At 36.2% G+C, this 19,932-nt stretch overlaps 1 protein-coding gene across 1 annotated transcript in view; it reads right to left on the bottom strand.

The window, feature by feature from the left end:
* LOC150096161 (uncharacterized) overlaps nt 1-19,203 on the bottom strand; it is a 52,254-nt gene extending 33,051 nt beyond the window's left edge. Inside the window, exon 1 of the mRNA XM_090408997.1 lies at nt 19,083-19,203. The gene's annotated coding sequence lies outside the window, so the exon portion shown is untranslated. The remainder of the gene's footprint in view (nt 1-19,082) is intronic.
* Between the last annotated feature and the right edge of the window lie 729 nt (nt 19,204-19,932).

Below are 19,932 nucleotides of genomic sequence, written 5' to 3'. Positions count from 1 at the left end.
TAAAGTTCCTTTTTGTTCAGACTATTTTCTGCATTCTCCTTGTGCAGCATCAAGTGTTTAATATACAAGCGATCCCCGGGTTACAGACGAGATACGTTCCTGAGAACGTCTTTATGTTAGATTTGTATGTAACTCGGATCCCTGATGAACAGTGCAATACAGTAATAATAATAATAATAATAATACTACTATAGTGGCTCATATGTGGCAATAATAACAGTGTAATACTGTAATAACAATAATACCAATACTGTACTAAGTTACAGAAACTATTGTGCTCTTTCTTTTAATTCAAACAAACAGAACAAAAAAACAAACTCATACAAAAAGTTTAGATAAGAGAAATTTCAAAAAAGAATATTAAAGGTTAACACTCACCTAATGTTGCATCAATGTCTCACTTACTGGAAGGGGCATTTTTGGGGCATGAAGGTAGACTAACATTAATGAGAAGATGATGATGGTGGTGGAGAGGATGGAGTGAGTATTAGAGAATCAGGATCAGATTCAGGTGCTAGAGAAGACGGACCTGGTGCTGGAGAATCAGGATTTAATTCTGTTGCAGGAAGAGGAGAGCTAACTACTGAAGTTGGTTTCTTGAAAAAAAAAAAAAAAAAAGGTATCTATGGTCGTTTGCATAGCCTTTTTCTTTTTTTCATCATAAATGGCCTTGTAACAGCTGATGTTCTCACTAACTGCACAGCAAACCTTTGTAAACTTCTCAATGTTAGGATCTTGCTCCTCAAGCTTAGTAAAATCCTGCTTCAATGAGATAAAAGCTTCAGTTAATTCTTTTGTCTTAAAACTTTCTTGGCTCGGGATCTTCTGATTTTCATGTCTCTATCAGCTGCTTCTCTATCTCCATAAAGTCTTCATTGGTTAATTCCGCTGAATGGGACTCTAGTAATGACATCATTTTCATTGATGTCCAATTGCAATGCATTGCCACTGTCCATCACAGCTTTTATGGCTTCGCCGATGTCTTCTTCTGTGAAGCCACGAAAATCATCACAGAATTGGGGGGGAGGGGGGGGCTTAGTTTGTTCCACACCTCTTTCATTGTTGATTGCTTCACTTCCTCCCAAGAATCAGCAATGTTTTTGATGGCATCATAAATGTCATAATTCTTCTACAAGCCTAATGCTTTCCCAATGAATGATGGTGTCTGGTCCCTCTCCGAACGCTTAATTATTTCTACTTTCATTTCCATTGTAATCACCTTTGTCTTCACTGCAGGCTCACTTGGACTTACAGTGTACATTCGCTTTGAAGGCATAAGGTCATAAGGGTAATCGCAGACTCACAAAATCGAATGAAAAAAGTTAAGATGAAAGTGATCCTGTGCATAAGTGACCATATAAAAAATGAGACAAGCTGCTAGCATAAAGATGCTGCACCAACAAACCGCTTATGCCATGCGGGTTTGTTTACATATGTGGAAAAAACTAGTTCCCGAATTATTAATTTAATTATCAATTATCTTTATGGGAAGCCTTGGGAACCTGTTCGTAAGTACAGAACGGTGTAAGTCAGGATATCCATAATCCAGGGACCACCTGAATTCAACAGTGCAACATCCAAATTTGCACTGTTGAATTCAGGCAGTACAATGTTGTATCGCCTGAATTCATGTTGTACAAATCTACAACGTACAAATTAAGTTTTCAGATAACTTCTTAAATCATATTAAAGCAGATGCAAGTATATTTGACTCTTCCCAAATGTCTTGCATTTAAAAATAATCATAATGAATCATTTTAAAATTACTAGAATACCAAATGCCATTGCTTATTTCATCTCTATGTTATAGCAGCATCATAATATGAAATTCAGATAAATTGTGAGATGCGAAATGAATAATCAGACATTATTCAAATTATAATATAAAATTACTTTCTGAAGTAGTGTTTACCAAAGTGTGGTATGCATACCTCCCAGGGATATGTGAAAGGACTTTAGGGGATATGAGGCATTTTTTTAAAAAAATTCTGATTGCTGCCTTTTTTTTTTACTATTATATTTTTATGCCATATTGTCAGAGATAAGTTGTAGTTAATTAAATTTGGCATGTATCAACTGATCTCAAAGTTGTCTGTTTGGCAGCACAACTTAAATGCGACATGGTTCAAACTGTTTGTATTAAAAATTTAAAGTTAAATAGTTTGAAATATGCAATAGGAACTTTTTTTTAAAGTTCAGAAGCATTTGTATCTTAAATTGTAATGGTCCTCAGCGATAACACACCACATGGGCACACATCTATATATGTTTAAATCATGTTTGCATCACAAGTTATGGAGTGTACAGGTTATATGCACTTAGATAATGCTCTTACTTTTTTTAGCAATTGTATCATTTGTTATTAACAAATTTTGAAGGGCAGTCTAATATTAAACATATTTAAATAATATCTTTTTAGCATTTCTTAAACTCTTTAATATGGATCACTGGTTCAAAATAGGATGCTTGAAACAATAAGAAATATTGAAAGAATGAAAATGATTATGGTAACTATGAAAAAGAACATGTGTTACAGCACGGATCAAATAGTTTTAATGAAAGTAACGAGTGTTAGTTAGTAATTTATCATCATCAATTTCCTGATATCTACCCTCAAGGAGTCTTCAGACTACTACGACAGCACTACATGATTAAATTTACATTATCATTAATCTCCTATCAACAATTTTCCTCCAAACTAGTCTACTACTTGTCAGCATTCCAATATTGTTGCATCTAACATTTTGTTTTTCTAAGGCACTACTAACTGAATCAATCCACATCTTGGTCTCCCCTGAGACTTTTTTTTTTCTATCATCAAACATCTGTTTCACTAATGTTTCTTCTCCCATTCTATTTAAGTGACCATGTGTGTATTATGTTCCATCGAGTCATTTTCGACTCCTGGTGATTCTGTGAACATACGTTCTCCATTCAGATCTGTCCCTAGCCATATCTTTCAGAATTTCCAGGCACATTCCAGTTGCTTCTTTAACTCCATCCACCCATCTAATTCTTTGTCTTTCTCTTCTCCTGCTTCCATCAACTTTAGGAAGCATCATCATTTTCTCCAGAATGTCGTTTGCTTGCATAATATGTCCGAAGTATGACAATTTTTGCTTGATGATCATAGCTTTGAGGGAGCGACCTGGCTTTATTCTGTCTATTACTGATTTATTGGTTTGCTTTGCAGCCCATGGTATTCTTAGTAAGTGTCTCCAAACCCATAATTCAAATGCATCTATATTCCTTCTTTCACTCTTTCTCAGGGTCCAACTTTCACATCCATATAATACCACCACAGGGAATACCACTACTTTCACGATTCTGATTTTTGTTGTGAGGATAATATCTTTATCTTTAAAGATCTTGCTTAAATTTGTCATTGCTTTCTTTCTAAGTAATAATATTCTAACTTCTTTAGTATAATACCCATCTTTATCAATTAGGGATTCTAGGAGCACAAAATTGTTAACTATTTCCATTTTCTCCCCATCTACTTCAAAATCATTAAGTTTACATGTTGCCATAACTTTTGTCTCTTTGAGGTTAAGTTGAAGGCCATAATTAGCACTTTCTTCTTTAACTTTCATAATTCGTTCCTCCAAATCTTTGCATTCTGCTAGCAAGGCGGTATCACCCGCATACCTCAAAATTATATTTCTTCCACCAATTTTAATTCCAACTGAAGACACCTCCAGCTCTGCCATTCTTAAAATGTATTCGCTGTACAAGTTAAACAGAGATAAAATACATCCTTGTTGCACCCGTTTACCTACTGTGAAATACTCAGTTTCTCCAAGATCTGTTCAGACAGTAGCTTCTTGTTCATAATAAAGAAGAATAATGAAATGCTCTGGTACTCCCATTGTTCTTAACACATTCCAAAGTTTCACATGATCTACAGAGTCAAAAGCCTTACTAGTCAAGGAAACAAAGGTAGACATTCTTTTGATATTCCTGTGCTTTTGATATTCCTATTATCCATCTCACATTGGCGATCTGATCTCTTGTTCCTCTGCCTTTTCGAAATCCTGCCTGTTCTTCTGGCATTTCTCTCTTCATGAATGGTTCCAGTCTTTTCTGAATGATCTTAAGACTTTACTTTACTTGCATGAGAAATCAGTGCTATAGTTCTGTAATTTTTGCACTCTCTTGCATCGCCTTTCTTCAATAAAAGTATATAAACTGATTTTTTCCATTCCCTAGGCTATGCAGTTGTGATCCAAATTTGCTGACATAGAGCTGTTAAAATTTTAACTGCCTCTTCTCCCAGGGCTTTGAGCAGCTCAATAGGTATTCCATCCCCTCCTCATGCTTTCTTACTGGATAGCTGTTGCAGTGCCCACCTCACTTCACTCTCCAGTGGTACTGGCTCTTGTGCATAATCCTGCTCTTCAAATTTCTCAGTAATTTTGGAGTCCTTTTTGTAAAGGGCTTCTGTATACTCTTTCCATCTTTCTTTGATGTCTGCAGCTTCTGTAAGATATCCTTTGTGTTTACTTTTCAATATTGTCACCTTGGCGCTGAACTTCCGTATCGGTTCCCTCATATTTTTGAAAAGATTTCTTGTTTTGGTCTTCTATTTGTTGGCATTCCTAGTTAAAGTATTCTCTTCTTACAAACTGTTGGAATATTCTTCTTTGTTTCTGTTTTAATTATATCTTTATCTCTTCCCATAGTTCATCTGGTTCTCTTTCACAAATTGAGTGTGTTGAATCTGTTCTGTATACTAATATTGTAGGCAGCCAGTATGTTTCCAAGATCATATCTGATCAACATTTGTGTTGACATTTAAGTGACCATACTACCTTAGATTAGCCCTGCTCACACATCCTCGAATGTTAACAATGTCAAGTTCCTTCCTGTCTCCATTTTTAATATGATTCTGATACTGATGCCATCTGTTCAGCCCCCCCCCCCCCTAATTTCCCTCAGAACTCTCGTATCTGTGGCCTCTAATCTTTGATCAAGTGCTTTTTTCTAACCCAACTCTCAGATCCAAAACTTATGGAGAGGATCTGGAAAGTTCTGAAACACCTAGAACAAAAATGTCTTTTCATATAATTTTTTTTTTTTCATATAAAAATGTTTTCAGAATCTTTTCTTTTAAGATATACAAGAAGACATGAAATTAATTACTTTTTGTTCTGGGTGTTTCAGAAATTTCCAGACCCCTCCTCCTCATAAAACTGGTTTGAAGACAGTCTTGTATACTGCTAGTTTAGTGTTTTGGCTATCTCTCTTACTCCATATAACTGGTTTTCCACCATACTAGTTTTGCTTATTCTTTTGTCTATTTCCAAATTTAACTTGCTATCTTTACTAAAAACTGTTCCTAAATAGCTGAAATATTATACTTGTTCTATAGATTCTCCATAGAGAATACAGATGAAGTTTTCTATGTTCCTGTCTATTTTCATAGTTTGGTCTTTTTATTGCTAAATTTCATGTCAAACTTGTTATAGTTATTATTCCATTTAGTTATGAATCCTAGCGTCTTCAACTGAATGTGTTTAGGAGTATAACATCGGTATAAAGCAAAGAAATAAATTTGATATCTCCAATTGTAATATCAGGTTTAATGCCACTTTCTTTCATAATGCAATTAATAATGAATAAGAGCAGAGATAATGTGCATCCTTGTCTTTCACCTGATTTTACAAACCATCTTCTTATATTTCCTTCAATTCTAACTGATGATTTACAGTTTAAATATAGACCATATTGGTCTGTATGTTTTATTTACCCCTATAACTGAAGTATATTGAAAAGTTTTTCTCTGGGCACCTTGTTGTATGCCTTTTCCGTATCTACAAAACATAAGTACAAATCCTAGTTATATACCCAATTTCTTAACTATTTGTCATGAAGTGAAAATCTGATCTTGAAAACCTCTATTTGACCTGAACCTAGCTTGTTTCTCTTCCACAATTTTTCTCAGCCCGTTCTTAAGTATGCTTGCATAAATCTTACATGGAACACTTAGTAGAGAAATCCTCTGTAATTCTCATATTCAGCTTTATTCCCTTTTTTATAGATGGGAACTATATGAGTTCTGCTCCAGTCATCTGAAATTAGACCAGGATGTCTGAATTATGCAGTGCAGCCACTGCAAAGCTTTTATATCTCCATATTTGAGCATTTCTAGTCAAATATCATCTACTCCAACTGCCTTTTCACATTTCAAGTTTTTGATGGCTTTTTCCACCGATATGTACTCCTGTTTGCATTCCTTTTCTACTACTGTTCTCTCACTACCTCTTTTGTTTAATAGTCATTATTATTAAGTGACACCTCCACGGAGTCCAAGGATTCACTGAGAGAGAGAGCACCTACTCTACAACTCTCTGTCTCCGCCGACTGCTGCAAAATGCAACTACCATCATCATCTACACCAATGCTATCTACCACCTACCACCACCACTAGTATTTTCACGGACAATCACAGGCATCCATGTCCATAGCAGGATTCAAACCTGCAGACTTTTGGATAGAGAGCATATATACTAACCACTTGGTCAACCAGGTCCTTCAAAGTAATTACTCCAGACATCTACATCATACTTATCTTTAGTCTTCATGTCACCTTTATGATATGTGATTTCTTTTACAGCACTCTTTTCCTCCATTTCTAAGCTTTTTCAATAGCCTCCAGAATATTTTGCCACCTCCCACTATTTATCTTCTACATTTTTACCAATCTTCCTATGACTTGTTTAGCTATTGGTACACATAGCTTAGCTCTCTTACATTTTTTTCTGCATTCTTTTAGGGCATCTGCCGATTTATTTGTTTTCTTCTTTTCTATGAGCACTTCTTTAACTTCTTGGGTCCACTAATATTTTATTTTCCTGTCCTTGCATATTCCACCATATACCTCCCTAGCTGAATCAATGTTTTCTTCAGAGTTTGCCACTGAGACTCCAAGATTCGGTTCTTGTTTTGCAACTGTTTCATTTTTAAATTCAATAATGTTATAGTTGAGCCTTGTAAAAGATGCTTAACTTTAATTATTTTTAAAACTTTCTTACATACTGTTCTTTTTGATGCAGTATTCATTTTTATTCCACTTAAAACTAAGTGAGAGTTGTTTCCAATTTCAAATCCTCTGTACACCCTTGCATCCTGAACTATCATGATTTTATATGCCTGGTGGGATTCATTTCCTACTCTGCTGTTTAGATCTCTAACAAGACCACTTTTCCATTTTCTTTATGTTAGCTGCCTGCTCTAATGACTCAAAAAATTTCTCCACTTCTTTCCTAGGAGGAATTTTTGTGGAACCACAGGCACAAATAAGTTTCACTGTACATTTCTGCATTCTGAAATTTGTCCACATAACTACTGGAAATGGTATCAATACTCTTTCCTTTCTATGATCACTATTGCTCAAATATAACATCCTATACCTGTTATTTATTAAGGTCTTGCCTGTTTTTGTCTTCTTTGTTTCAATATTGCCAATTACACCGACACTACACTTTTCCAGTTCTGCAAATCCAGTTTCCTTTCCTTTAATACTCCTTATACTGATGGTTCATATCTTCAGTAATTCTGATGTTGGGTTTGTTTATCTTCTAGATACTGTACTAAAGTTTGTTAGTGGCTAACTTTTTATTCTTCACCTTGGCTCCCTGATGAAAAGAGTGGAGGCTTTGTTTAACCAGGCAATGCTCAAGCGGGCATGAAATCTCATCATGTTGTACCATCATATGAGGGTGGTCTGAAAAGTTTTCAGCTTAACAATGAAAAAACAAATTTATAATTTCAAAAGTACTTTTATTTTTCAACATGATCTCCCTTAAGACTAATACATTTATTCCAGAGTTGCTCCAGCACCATTATCCCATTCCTGAAGTGGTTATCAGTAAGATCAGCAAAATACGACTCTACAGCTGCCCTCTTGATTCGAAGAAAAACGCTGATCAGCGAGGAAGATTTGTAGTTTTGGGAAGAGATAGAAGTCAGAGGGAGCCAAATCTGGGGAATAAGGTGGATGCTCCACCCTATTCCCCAGATTTGATCTCTTAATTTTCCCATTGCCAAAATACCTTTGTGGGCAGGTGCATTGTCCTGATGAAAGATGATTTTCTTCTTCTGCAAACCATGTCTTTTCTCGCTAATTTTTTTGTCTAGTCTGGTTAAAAGATCGGAATAATATTTTCGGGTTATTGTTTTACCCCTTTCAAGAAAATTAATAAACAAAACGCCTTTAGCATCCCAAAACACTAATGCCATGATCTTTCCTGCTGATGGAACCGACTTTGTCTTCTTTGACTCTGAACAACCGGCTTCTGTCCACTGTTTTAACTATTGTTTGGATTCTGGTGTGTAATGGTGAATCCGAGTCTCATCCCTGAAAAGTTCTCAGCCTAACAACAAAAAATGAATTTATAATTTCAAAATTCTTTTTTATTTTTCAATATGATCTCCCTTAAGACTAATACATTTATTCCAGCATTGCTCCATTATCCCGTCCCTGTAACAGTTCTCAGTAAGATCAGCAAAATACTCCTCTACAGCTGCAATCACCTCTTGATTCAAAAAAAAAACACTGCAAGGAAGATTTGTAGTTTTGGGAAGAGATAGAAGTCAGAGGAGTCATCCATAGTTATAAATTGATGAACAAAATCAGTTTTATTCTTTAAAATGCTCCAAGCACTGTTCAGAGATTTTCATGTGAGTGCATTTTTCATCTGCTGTGAGCAAGCACAGCACCCATCTTGCGCAAAGCTTTTTTTTTTTTCATTTGCAATTCTTCATGCAAAATATATCCTACACATTCTTTTGAAATGCCCATAGTCTCAGCAATTTCACGCACTTTGGCTTGCCAGTCATCCAATACCATAATCGAGCACTTGATCAATAATTTCTGGTGTTGTTATACTTTTTGGACATTCTTCACGTGGATCATCTTCAAGGCTAGTACTGCCACATTTAAACTCGGCAGCCCATTATCTTAATTGTCGAAAATGACAATTGCCCATAAACTTTTTTGAACTTCAAATGAATTTCTTTTGGCGTTAAACCTTCTTTTACCAAAAATTTTATAACTGCACGATACTCAATTTTATCCATTTCAAGGGATACAGACAACTGTATAAAACTAACCATTTGATAGAATGACTTGCAATTTCACATGGATGCTTATGACAGGTGTACGAACTTAGAAAAAAAAAAATCTTGCCATTAGTGTTGCCATCTATGGTCGAGGCCAAGAACTTTTCAGACCACTCTTGTATGTATTTCTAGTTGAAGCCAACAAAGAGTACAATTTAGTTGGCTAAATCCCACACTACTGCTCATCCTCATTCATTCAGTATCCAGTGGACAGCTGCTAAAGGGGCACACCACATAAAGGTGAGGATTGGTCATTAAGTCAGAATCCCTAGTCAGGTCTCTGCAGTCCTTAAAGTGATGTGGAGATCTAGTTATTTGGCTTTGACCATGAAGTGACCCCAGTAATTTATTATAACACAAATGTAAAAAAATTAATACCTTTATAATTCTTCACGTTTGAATAAAATATTACCATACCTTCTCTGAATTTGCTTTTGCCTGAGTGGGCATGGCAGTGTTTCTAAAATTTTAAAGGGTGGGGGGGGAGGGTATGCAGATACTGAAAATTTGGGAAACACTGTTCTACTGCAACATATTATAGAATGATAGAAAAAGTATTACTTGCCTGAAAATCTGTGCTTTCCAAAAATACTTAGTAACCTTTAACACATAGTTGAAATCCAAAATATCCAAACATACAGCAAAAAAATTTATCTGTATTAATGCTTCCTTATCAACTGTGAATCACACATTCTTGAAACCAAAATTCTTGAAAAGGTTTTGCATCATAATTTCAGGATAATAAAGAATGTAAATATAATGTAGCAGTTTTCAGGAATTTCTTTCTTTTCTTAATTTCCATTGTTAATCTTTGTGATGAACTTTACTTTCTATTACAAAGATAAGGTAAACATCAAGAAAATTATGAAAGAACAATGGTCCCAACATAATCATCTAAACATAAATGTAATCATTGTTCACTAAAGTTCAAACTGTGCTTCATTTTATTCCTTATCTATAACAGTTCTTTAAAAAGATGTCTGAAGTTTAAAAATTAAAATAACCTTTAAAAATGCAATATTATTAAAAAATTATTTTCAAGATTGAGTTAATCTGAGTTATGTAGAGAGGAAATTTATTATTATTGTACAGGCACCTCCATACAGTCTGAAGACTCATTGCAGGAGATCTAATTTATCCACACAATCTATCAAACCTCTCCTCGAACCCATTAACAAACAAGTGCAACCCATTCCATTCATTCACAACTCTCCAAGTGGAAAATTAGTCCTCACCCCCCTACTAACCACATTTTTACTCAACTTCCAGGGATGACCTCTTGTTCTGTGTCTCCTCTAGCTAAGTTTTGAAACATTTCCCTTCGTCAATCCTATAAAACCTTTAAGTAACTTAAACGTTGCTATCATAGCCCCTATTTTTCACCAATCAACTAACTTCTGCAGTCCACATATCCTCAATCTATCCTCATAGGGGTTGCTCACCTCCAAATCCTCTACACAACTTCATTCTCAAGAAACTCAGATAAGATCTGAGCACAGTAATCCAGATGTGGGCATATCAAGGCATAATAAAAAGGAACAACAACTTCCTTATCTCTACTTGTTAGCATGTTCTTCAATAGCCAAGTAATCTTATGAGCTACCTTAACAATATGTCCTCTTCAAGTCCACTGAAACTACTCTATCACTTGCCTTAAATAGTCTAACCACATATTATAGCAGCAACCAACTAAAACCAAACCCCTTGAAAACCCAGACTGGCCTTTTCCACCCTAACAATAAGGAAGCCAACAGGAAGCTACAGATTTCTTGGGAAGGCTCTAATATAGAACATTCCTGGAACCCAATCTACCTTGTGTGATTCTCAATCACACCCTCTCATATAAAACACACATAGAAAGACCAAAGGTAAAAGTGAATGCAAGAAACAATATACTAAGAAAGCTTACCTCTTCTAAATCACTTGCGAAAAAGAGGCTATGGAAGAGATATAAGGAGACAGGTGAAGAGATGCATGAGGAATATAAGACACAGGCCAGAAGAGTGACTCGTGTAGTAAGGAAAGCGAAACTGGAATATGAGAGGAGATTGGCCCTAAGATCCAAAGAAAATCCTAGGGAATTTTTTAGCTATGTGGCCAGTAGGAGGAGAAATGACTGTGGAAGAATGATATTGTGGGATAAAAATGGGAGTAGAGTGACTGATGCAGAGGACATAGTGGAATTGTTCAATGAACACTTTATTGGAGTATTTCATCCTAGAGGAGTCAGTTTTAATGCTAGAGGGATAGGACTGGTACGAGGTCTGGAGGTACAGGAAGAGAGTGTGTTTCAGATACTGAGTACTCTGGATGTCAGTAAAGCTGTTGGACTGGATGGTATTTCGCCACGAGTTTTGAGAGAATGTGCTAGGGAATTGACAATACCTTTAACGTGGCTTTTCAATGAAAGTCTGGCTTTGGCAAAGGTGCCCAGGGAATGGAAGGAAGGTAAGATAGTGCCATTGCATAAGGGTGGTAACAGACTGGAAGTGTCTAATTATAGGCCAGTCTGTGTGTCATCAGTAGTTGTTAAGATCTTGGAGAAAGTAGTGAGGGACCGTGTACAGCATTGGGCAGATGAGGGTAATGTTATCTGTGAGAATCAACATGGATTTGTGAAAGGACGCTCTTGTTTTAGCAATATGCTAGCCTTTTATAATAAAGTTACAAGAGCATTAGATGAGGGAAAGGCATATACTGCAATTTTCTTAGACTTGGCGAAGGCATTTGACAGGGTGCCACATGATAAGCTGATATTTAAGTTGCAGCACATGGGTCTGGATGTCAGATTGGTCAACTGGATTCAGGATTGGCTGTCTGATAGGTATCAGAGAGTTGTGTATGGTGGAGCAGTTTCCAGGAGGCAGAGGGTTACAAGTGGGGTCCCACAGGGCTCAGTACTAGGACCTATATTGCTTAACCTTTATATCAATGACATTGCCAGTGGATTGCAGGGGGATATTCAGTTGTTTGCAGATGATGCGAAGCTGGGAAGGATTATTAGTAATAGTGAAGATGTGGTAGCCCTGCAAGAGGATTTAAATAAGCTAGATAGATGGGCAAATGAATGGGGGTGTCAGTTTAATGCAGCAAAATGTAAGGTCTTGAGGTTTGGGAAACATCGATGGGATGCTGCATACTCTATGGGAGGAGTTATACTGGAGGAAGTAGGGGAGACAAGAGATCTGGGGTTGATGATTGATAGAAACCTGAAGTTTAGGGGACATATTGCAAAGGTGGTGAAGGTAACACAGAGGATTGCTGCTATTATGAGAAGGACACTGACCTGCAGAGATAAGAGGGTTATCATTCCGTTGTATAAGTCTCTGATCAGACCACACTTGGACTATTGTTCTCAGATTTGGTCCCCAGGATTTGAAGGGGATAAATTAACTGTGGAAAGGATACAAAGACGGATGACAAAGATGGTTTCAGGACTGTACAAGGATAGTTATGAGGATCGGCTGAGAGAATGTGGACTGCAGAATTTGGTGGATAGAAGAAGGAGAGGTGATATGATTGAGACTTTTAAACTGTTGAGAGGTGGTTACAGGGTTGACACTGGGGAGTTCTTTCGCTTGGTTGATCAGCGGGAAGGAGTGATGACAAGAGGCCATCCCTGGAAGTTACGAAAGGAAACTGTGAGCAAGAGGGTAAGGAGTGGTTTCTTTGTGTGGAGGGTGGTTGAGCCGTGGAATGCATTGCCTGATGGAGTGGTGGGAGCGAGAACGGTCAGTGGGTTTAAGGAGTGGTATGATAAACTTTGTGTTTCTCAGGGGGGGGACTTCCCCTCGATGAGTCTTGACAGACTTTATGTCTTAGAAAGGACCTCCCTCGATGAGTCTTTTGACTCCTTGGAGGCCTGAATAATAATAATAATAATAATAATAATAATAATAATAATAAATGGGGTGCAGACCCTAGCACTGAGATCTTCTGCCTTGGCCCTTTTGCTATTCTCCTGCTGAATATGCTAGTAAGGTTCAGATCCTGCCATGCTGAAAAACTTGACCCAGCATTGAATGAAAGCTGCTGCTTAATTACAGGATGCCTGAAACCAAACCACTAAAAGACCTGTATACTTTGGCTGGTATTGCACACCCTTCAATTTGAAGATCTGCATTCTCAGCTGAAGAAAGAAGCAGACAAATGAATAATGGACACCACCCACTATTCAGCCAGACTGCAGTGCCCCAAAGACTAAGATCCTGACAACTGTTGAACCACCTAAAAATCTCCCAGAGACAAGACTTCAACAATGGCTTGCACTATATCCTGAAAATAATACTGGTATTCCAACAGCCGAACATCTTCCAAATGGTGCCCACTTGGACTGGAATACTCTGAAAAGCCTCAACAGACTTCGAACAAAAGGACGCTTCAAACAAAACCTCATCAAATGAGGCTACCTCACTGGCCCAGATAATTGTGAGTGTAGGACAACCCACAAACACCTTCTTTCTTGTCCCTTTCTTCCATCACCTTGCACAAAAGAGGACATTATATCCTGCACAGAAAGAGGAGTTGATTATGCAAGATACTGGAGGAACATCTGACCATATTTATTAGTATATAAGTTATGTATAGTTTCTTTTTTTTTCATATTTAATTATTATCCCTGTATAATTCGCCTACCAAATTTAAGCTGTTCTCATTTGTAATGTATCCTAATTTGTTGTAAATAATGTTGTACCACTACTTACTACTGTACCACGTATGTGTTTGGATATGAAATAAATAAAAACATGTCCTCTAACTCTGTCTACCACCAGCCCTAAATCCCTAGCTTCATCTATTTCCTGGAGTACAGTTCCAGGAATCTGGTACATGGCTTATAATCTACTTATTCCAAAATGTATAACTTTACATTTCTCATATTGAGCTGACACCCATTTTTTTTTGTAAATACTGACAGCCTATTTAAATCATCCTGCAAGCTCTCCACATCACCTTGATTCACTATCACTCTACCTAATTTTGCATCATCAGCAAAGAACTGATTATTTCCTTTCAGCTTTTTTTCCTATATGTACAAATTAAATAGTAGTGGTCCTAGCACTGAACCTTGTGCATACCACTAGTTACCAGCTTTATGAATGTCTGTACTGCCTTTGAAGGAAATATACCTTTGCCAAAAAGATCAGTACAAGAAAACATTTTACATGAGTGCACTGGACATTGTGGCAGATTTCACTGCTATACTGGATTTTTAATACTAGTATACTGACAAACAATAGTTTAATAGTTTTAATTTTTTTAAAGTTAGACCTCCAACTTGAAAAAAATCTTGTTTATTCCATAGTTATATTTATACATATATATATAAGCACCAGCGTTAATAGGAAACAAACACAATATGCACATAGATAAACAAAATTTCATTAATACATGGACTTTTAAATGAATGGTTTTTAATGAAATATTATCATTGCAGTATTGTCCAGAGCCAATGATCTTTTCTAGATGTAAGTTCTCCCCCCCTGCCAAAAAAAAAACCTTTTTTTTTTCTTTTTGTAAGGGGAGGGAAGAACTCACATGGATCTAAAAGAATTTTTAGATCCATGTTTTGATCTAAAAATTCTTATCATTTTGGACAACAATAAAAGCAATTTACAATGTCAAGAGAACAAAATATTGGTATTACAGCATCTAGAATGCAAAAAGTAATACACCAGAAATCACATAGCTACAAAAGAAAATGTAATTTATCATGTAACTGTAAAGAAAGAAGTAAATACAAAGCAGCATATAAAAAATGAAGACATAGAATGGACCTTAAATGAATGAGTTTATGGAGGTATGGTAAGTCACATCCACACTTGTAACAAAAGTTAATAAAATTATTACACTATAACACTTAACATCTATTTCAATTAGGCTAGACGAGTCGCCTTGTTCATTGTTGTGGTGTTCAGCTTGTGTGCCGCTGCTCTTCTGTGGAAACCCAGTAAATGGAGGTTTTTTTGTACAGTATTAGTGCTCACCATGGTGTTACTAGCTCTCTGGAACTTATTACAGATGGTCTGTGCCAATTGTAGCTGGTTTTTGTGTGTCACCCATTTTAACATCCTCCTGTCCCTATCAGTTATTTCTGCAGTCGCTCTGGGTGTTTTCCTGCACTAGTGATGCCAGAATGTCTCTATTTGAAAACACCTATATCTATTTGTTGATCGCATCTCCAAAAATTAATTTTGAATGCTCCAGTTGAGAAGCAATGGCATGTATGGATATGCCACCAATGTTACAGTCCACGATGACACCTCTCTCAAAGTCACTGAGTTCATGTCATGTCGCCCTGTATTCAATTGCTATGATGAAATATTGCTTCCTACTATCTGTACACCAGTTATTTTATATTAACAAACTGGATTGTTCCATAACTTCAAATAACAGCTGTGTCTGGACAATTATTGGTAGATTAGTGCACATATCACTGCAAATCCTATCCATAGCTTTGCTGACAAAAGTACACTGAATTCATTCCTACTCTTTTGACAACCATGAAGTTCTCAGACATCTCAAGCTTCAAGATTAACTGAAACCAATGCCTTAAAGGTGAATTTCCATATCATCCTTCACTGGGGTAAGGATAACCATCACTTTTAATGCCATCAAAATGCAGTACTGCCTTTTCTGTCAGAAAAGGGATCACAGCTAACCTTCCCCTTACCCTCAATAATACACAAATCACCAGATAGGAACAGATCCCTGTCCCCCTCCCCGCCATGACATTCACTTCTAGCCTTTCCAGGGATATAAACACATCACATCACATTACCAGGCATTCGTTTCTACTCAAGATGCCATTTTACACCCATCCAACTACTAACCCTATAAAAAAATCCAAAATCTGCTCATTCTTAGAATACTATTCACAAATTTGGAGTGGTGCACCTAAAACCTCCCTAAAAATTCTTGATGCCATCTGCTTATAACATAATATAATAAAATGTCCAAGACCCAAATGAGATCAAATTTCTCATCTTAGGTTGACATACACTGTCACAAATATATCTCAGCTATTGATTTGTTGACGTACAAAATTTTGGTGTGCGTGTGTGTTTTCTAACTCAGGACACTATTCTTACCTATACAACTGCTAACAGTGTACATAATCTCAAATCTGCTCAATCTTGAGTACTGTTCACATTTTTGGTGGTACATCTATCCCCATCCCCATTCAAGGCTTGATTCAATCCATCCAGAAGAGGACAATTCATTGACAAAGATCTGCTGAACTATCACCACCATCTCTCCATTTTCTTTTAACACAATCAGTTGCTGATGAATATCCATTTACTGTCCAGCTTCAAACTATTAAACAAACTTCTTTTTCTATCTACCACTGTTCATGGAACAGCTCCCTTTATTCTGACTTCCTAAAAGACTAACTATTAATTGTTCGCACAACAACAGATTCTTTCTTTCTTCTCACTCTTGCTCACGACAAAGTCCTGCTATTGTCATAGGTTTTGTAACCTTTTGTGTCTGGGTCTGATGGAAACAAAAAAAATTTAACACTATCTAAAAACATATTACCAGACAAATCACATCTCTATTGGATTCTCTTACCATTTTACATTTGGTTGTTGTTAAAATGATTACAATATTCGTTATAATCATTCTTTGTTCTAAAAAAAAAAAACTGTTCTATTCATGTTTACAAGATTGTATTCTTTAATACAAACATGCATTATTCCTTGTGCCATTAGAAATAAACTGAAAGAAATAATAATTTCAGTTTATTTTTAATATTTTTAAACCAACAAAAATATCACAGGCAATATCTGGCTTGCAAGCCTTAACATCAGCCACCCTTGTTTACATCATATCTCAAACAGGTAAGGCACTGTGTGTATAGAAGATAATGATAATTAATAATTCCACTTCTGGTGACGTATTTGTAATCCAGTACTGAAATACAAACTTTGAATATATAGAAGCAATTAAATTAAAAAAAAAAAAAATTAAAAATTACTGCGTGTCTACACACACCTGCATCTGAGAAAATGTAATTATAATGGCAATTAATCATGCAGTACCTTATTAAAAGAAACAATATCAAGAGTGAAAACAATTCACACAATACTAACTGTACTGCATGATTATTCTAAATGTACAGCTTGTTGGTGGCTACTATGTATCCAGCCTCCACACCAATGTGGTTTTGTGTTTCAGCAATAAACAGGAATTTTCAGTAAGTAGAAAATTACACACCAATCACCAGCTTGGGAGTAGTGGTAAAAGTATTGGAAAAGTTGGTTAAAGATGGAATCCAGGAATGGGTGGATAAGAATATGATACTCTATGGGGGGGGGGGGGCAACATAGTTTTGTAAAGGTCAGTCTTGTCATAGTAATTTATTAACTTTTTTTTTATAATAGAGCAACAGCTGAGTTGGACAAGGGGAAAGGCTACACAGTGATACTGCTGGATTTTTGATAGGATATCCCATGTATACTGTTGTACAAATTAGAAAAAAATGGGGTTGGATATTAAACTGGTGATGTGGATACAAGGATGGCTCATGGACAGATACCAAAAAATAGTATATAGAGGAGTAGAGTCCAAGATGAAGCAGTTGACCGGTGGCATGTAGCAAGACACTGTGCTTGGATCATTATTATTTAATTTGTACATAAATGCTATAGGAAATGACTTGAAGGAAAATATGCAGTTGTTTGCTAATGATGCAAAGTTGAGTACACATGATTTATATAAACTGTCTGTATGAGCAAAACATCAAGGATGTCAGTTCAATATGGAAAGCTATGCATTGGGAATAAAACGTTACAAGCTGTGAACAACATCGATGGAACTGTACTCCAAGAGATTGATGAGGCTAAGGATTTAGTGGGTGTTGGTGAATAAAGAGTTGAAGTTCAGAGAACATATTGCTAAGGTGTCCAAGATAGCTCATAGGATTACTTGGCTACTGAAGAACACACTAACATGTAGAGATAAAAAAGTTATTCCTCTTTAAAAGGCGCTGATACGTCCACATTTGGATTACTGTGCTCAGGCCTGGATGTCTGAATTCCTTGGTGAGTGGTGTAAGGAATGCAATCTACACTGATTGACCGAGAGTTGGTGGGTTACAAAAGTTGGTCGACAGGCAGAGAAGAGGGGATATGATAGGAACATTTAAGTTACCAAAAGATTTGTATAAGAATGATGCAGGGGAAATATTCAGTGGACTAGTAGTGGAAGAACAGGAAGTTATCCCTGGAAATTAAGTAATAGTGTGGTTAACAAAGGCGTGAGGACTAGTTTTTTGCTTGTAGAATGGTGGATGAATGGAATGCATTACCTGACTCAGCTGTGGATGCTTCGTCTGTCAATGAGTTCAAGAGGTATGATATTGTGTGAATAGGTCTCCTGAGTATTGACTCCATGGAGATGTGTATAATTATACTAATAATTTAATAAATACCCTAAATTCCAACTACGATCATAAATACTATTATCTTCTTTGACCAAAGAACTGACTTCAGCTACATTCCAAAAGTAAAACGATACTAGAAATATTAACTCAGACGAATTATTCTAAAATTCGACTATTTTCTACTTATCAGTGATTCCTCAAAGACGTAAGATTTTTTTTTCTAGAATTCAAAGAAAAGTTAATAAAGCATGAATTAATCTTATTAAGTCGATTTAAAAACTACATGATCATTAACGTTTGGTCAATTAGTGGCTCAATGGAATAAAGTCCGTCCCCCTTTACGTAATGTTTAAGCAAGTTACTTTCATATTTTTTTTGTTTGTTTGTTTGTTTTAAAAATGCAGACATTTAGATCTCAAATATACCCATTAATTTCTACACGTAAGCATAGAGAACAAAGCGTAAAGAAAGAGAAAAAAAAAAAAAACGCACATACATCGTAAATATGTAGTTACTTATTTTACAACATACTCTGATGATGTTCTAATTTAACTCCTGCTGAAGCGGTACTCACCAGATAAAACAGTTTATAATTTAATATGAACTCCAAAACAAAATTTAAAAAACACAACAATCCATCAGATTGAATTTGTTTAATGTGTACTACGAAGCAAACATTATCACCAAAGCAGCCATATTTTCGTCAGAATTCTAATTGCGCCACCTATCACTCAAAAACTACAAAATAATAATAATAATAACTTCCCAAATTCCCAACGCGAGGCACAATTATTATTATTATTATTAAACTATTCTTTTCATAATCCTTTTTCGTTATGGTATTGATACGTATGAGAAAATGGAGACCAAGACATCGATATTGACGGATATCAACGTGCGGGATTTAGTGAAATGTAGTATCTATTTGAGTCCCCGTAGCTCAGTCGGTATAGAGATAGACGAAGCCCTTTGGTCTTAAAGACCTAGGTTCGATTCCTGTCCATAACGCGAGGAAACTTTATCTGGTCTTTTTCGACTTCAGGTGAGTTAGTCGGTCTCATACAGACGTAGAGGGATTTGCTTTCCGGAAACGGAGGTTATTCCTCCCTCAGAACAAGCAAACCGGTCCCATGAACACGCACTGATTACAGCCATGAATACTTATGACAATATTTGGAGGAGATAGGATCTTCACCACAATGTCCTTACATCCGAAGTCAACCATAAGTCAGATCATGGTAGCCAACCTACTAGATAGGATGTGGCACACACATCCGAATGGGGAGCGTGTGTTTAATGTATTCGTTGCCGAGAGTGAATGGTTTGTGGTACGAGAGCGAGAATGGAAAAAAAAAAATTGGTGAACATATTTTATAAGCGAATATAAGAAATGCAAGTTGCGAAAGAATGAAGTGACTGATAAT

This window comes from Typopeltis vanoorti, chromosome 19 (genome assembly GCF_054136105.1).
Source record: "Typopeltis vanoorti isolate ZY-2024b chromosome 19, IOZ_Tvanoo_1.0, whole genome shotgun sequence".
NCBI lineage: Eukaryota > Metazoa > Arthropoda > Arachnida > Uropygi > Thelyphonidae > Typopeltis > Typopeltis vanoorti.
Note: the sequence above shows the minus strand (reverse complement) of the source record. Positions and strands in the feature narration are given on the sequence as shown.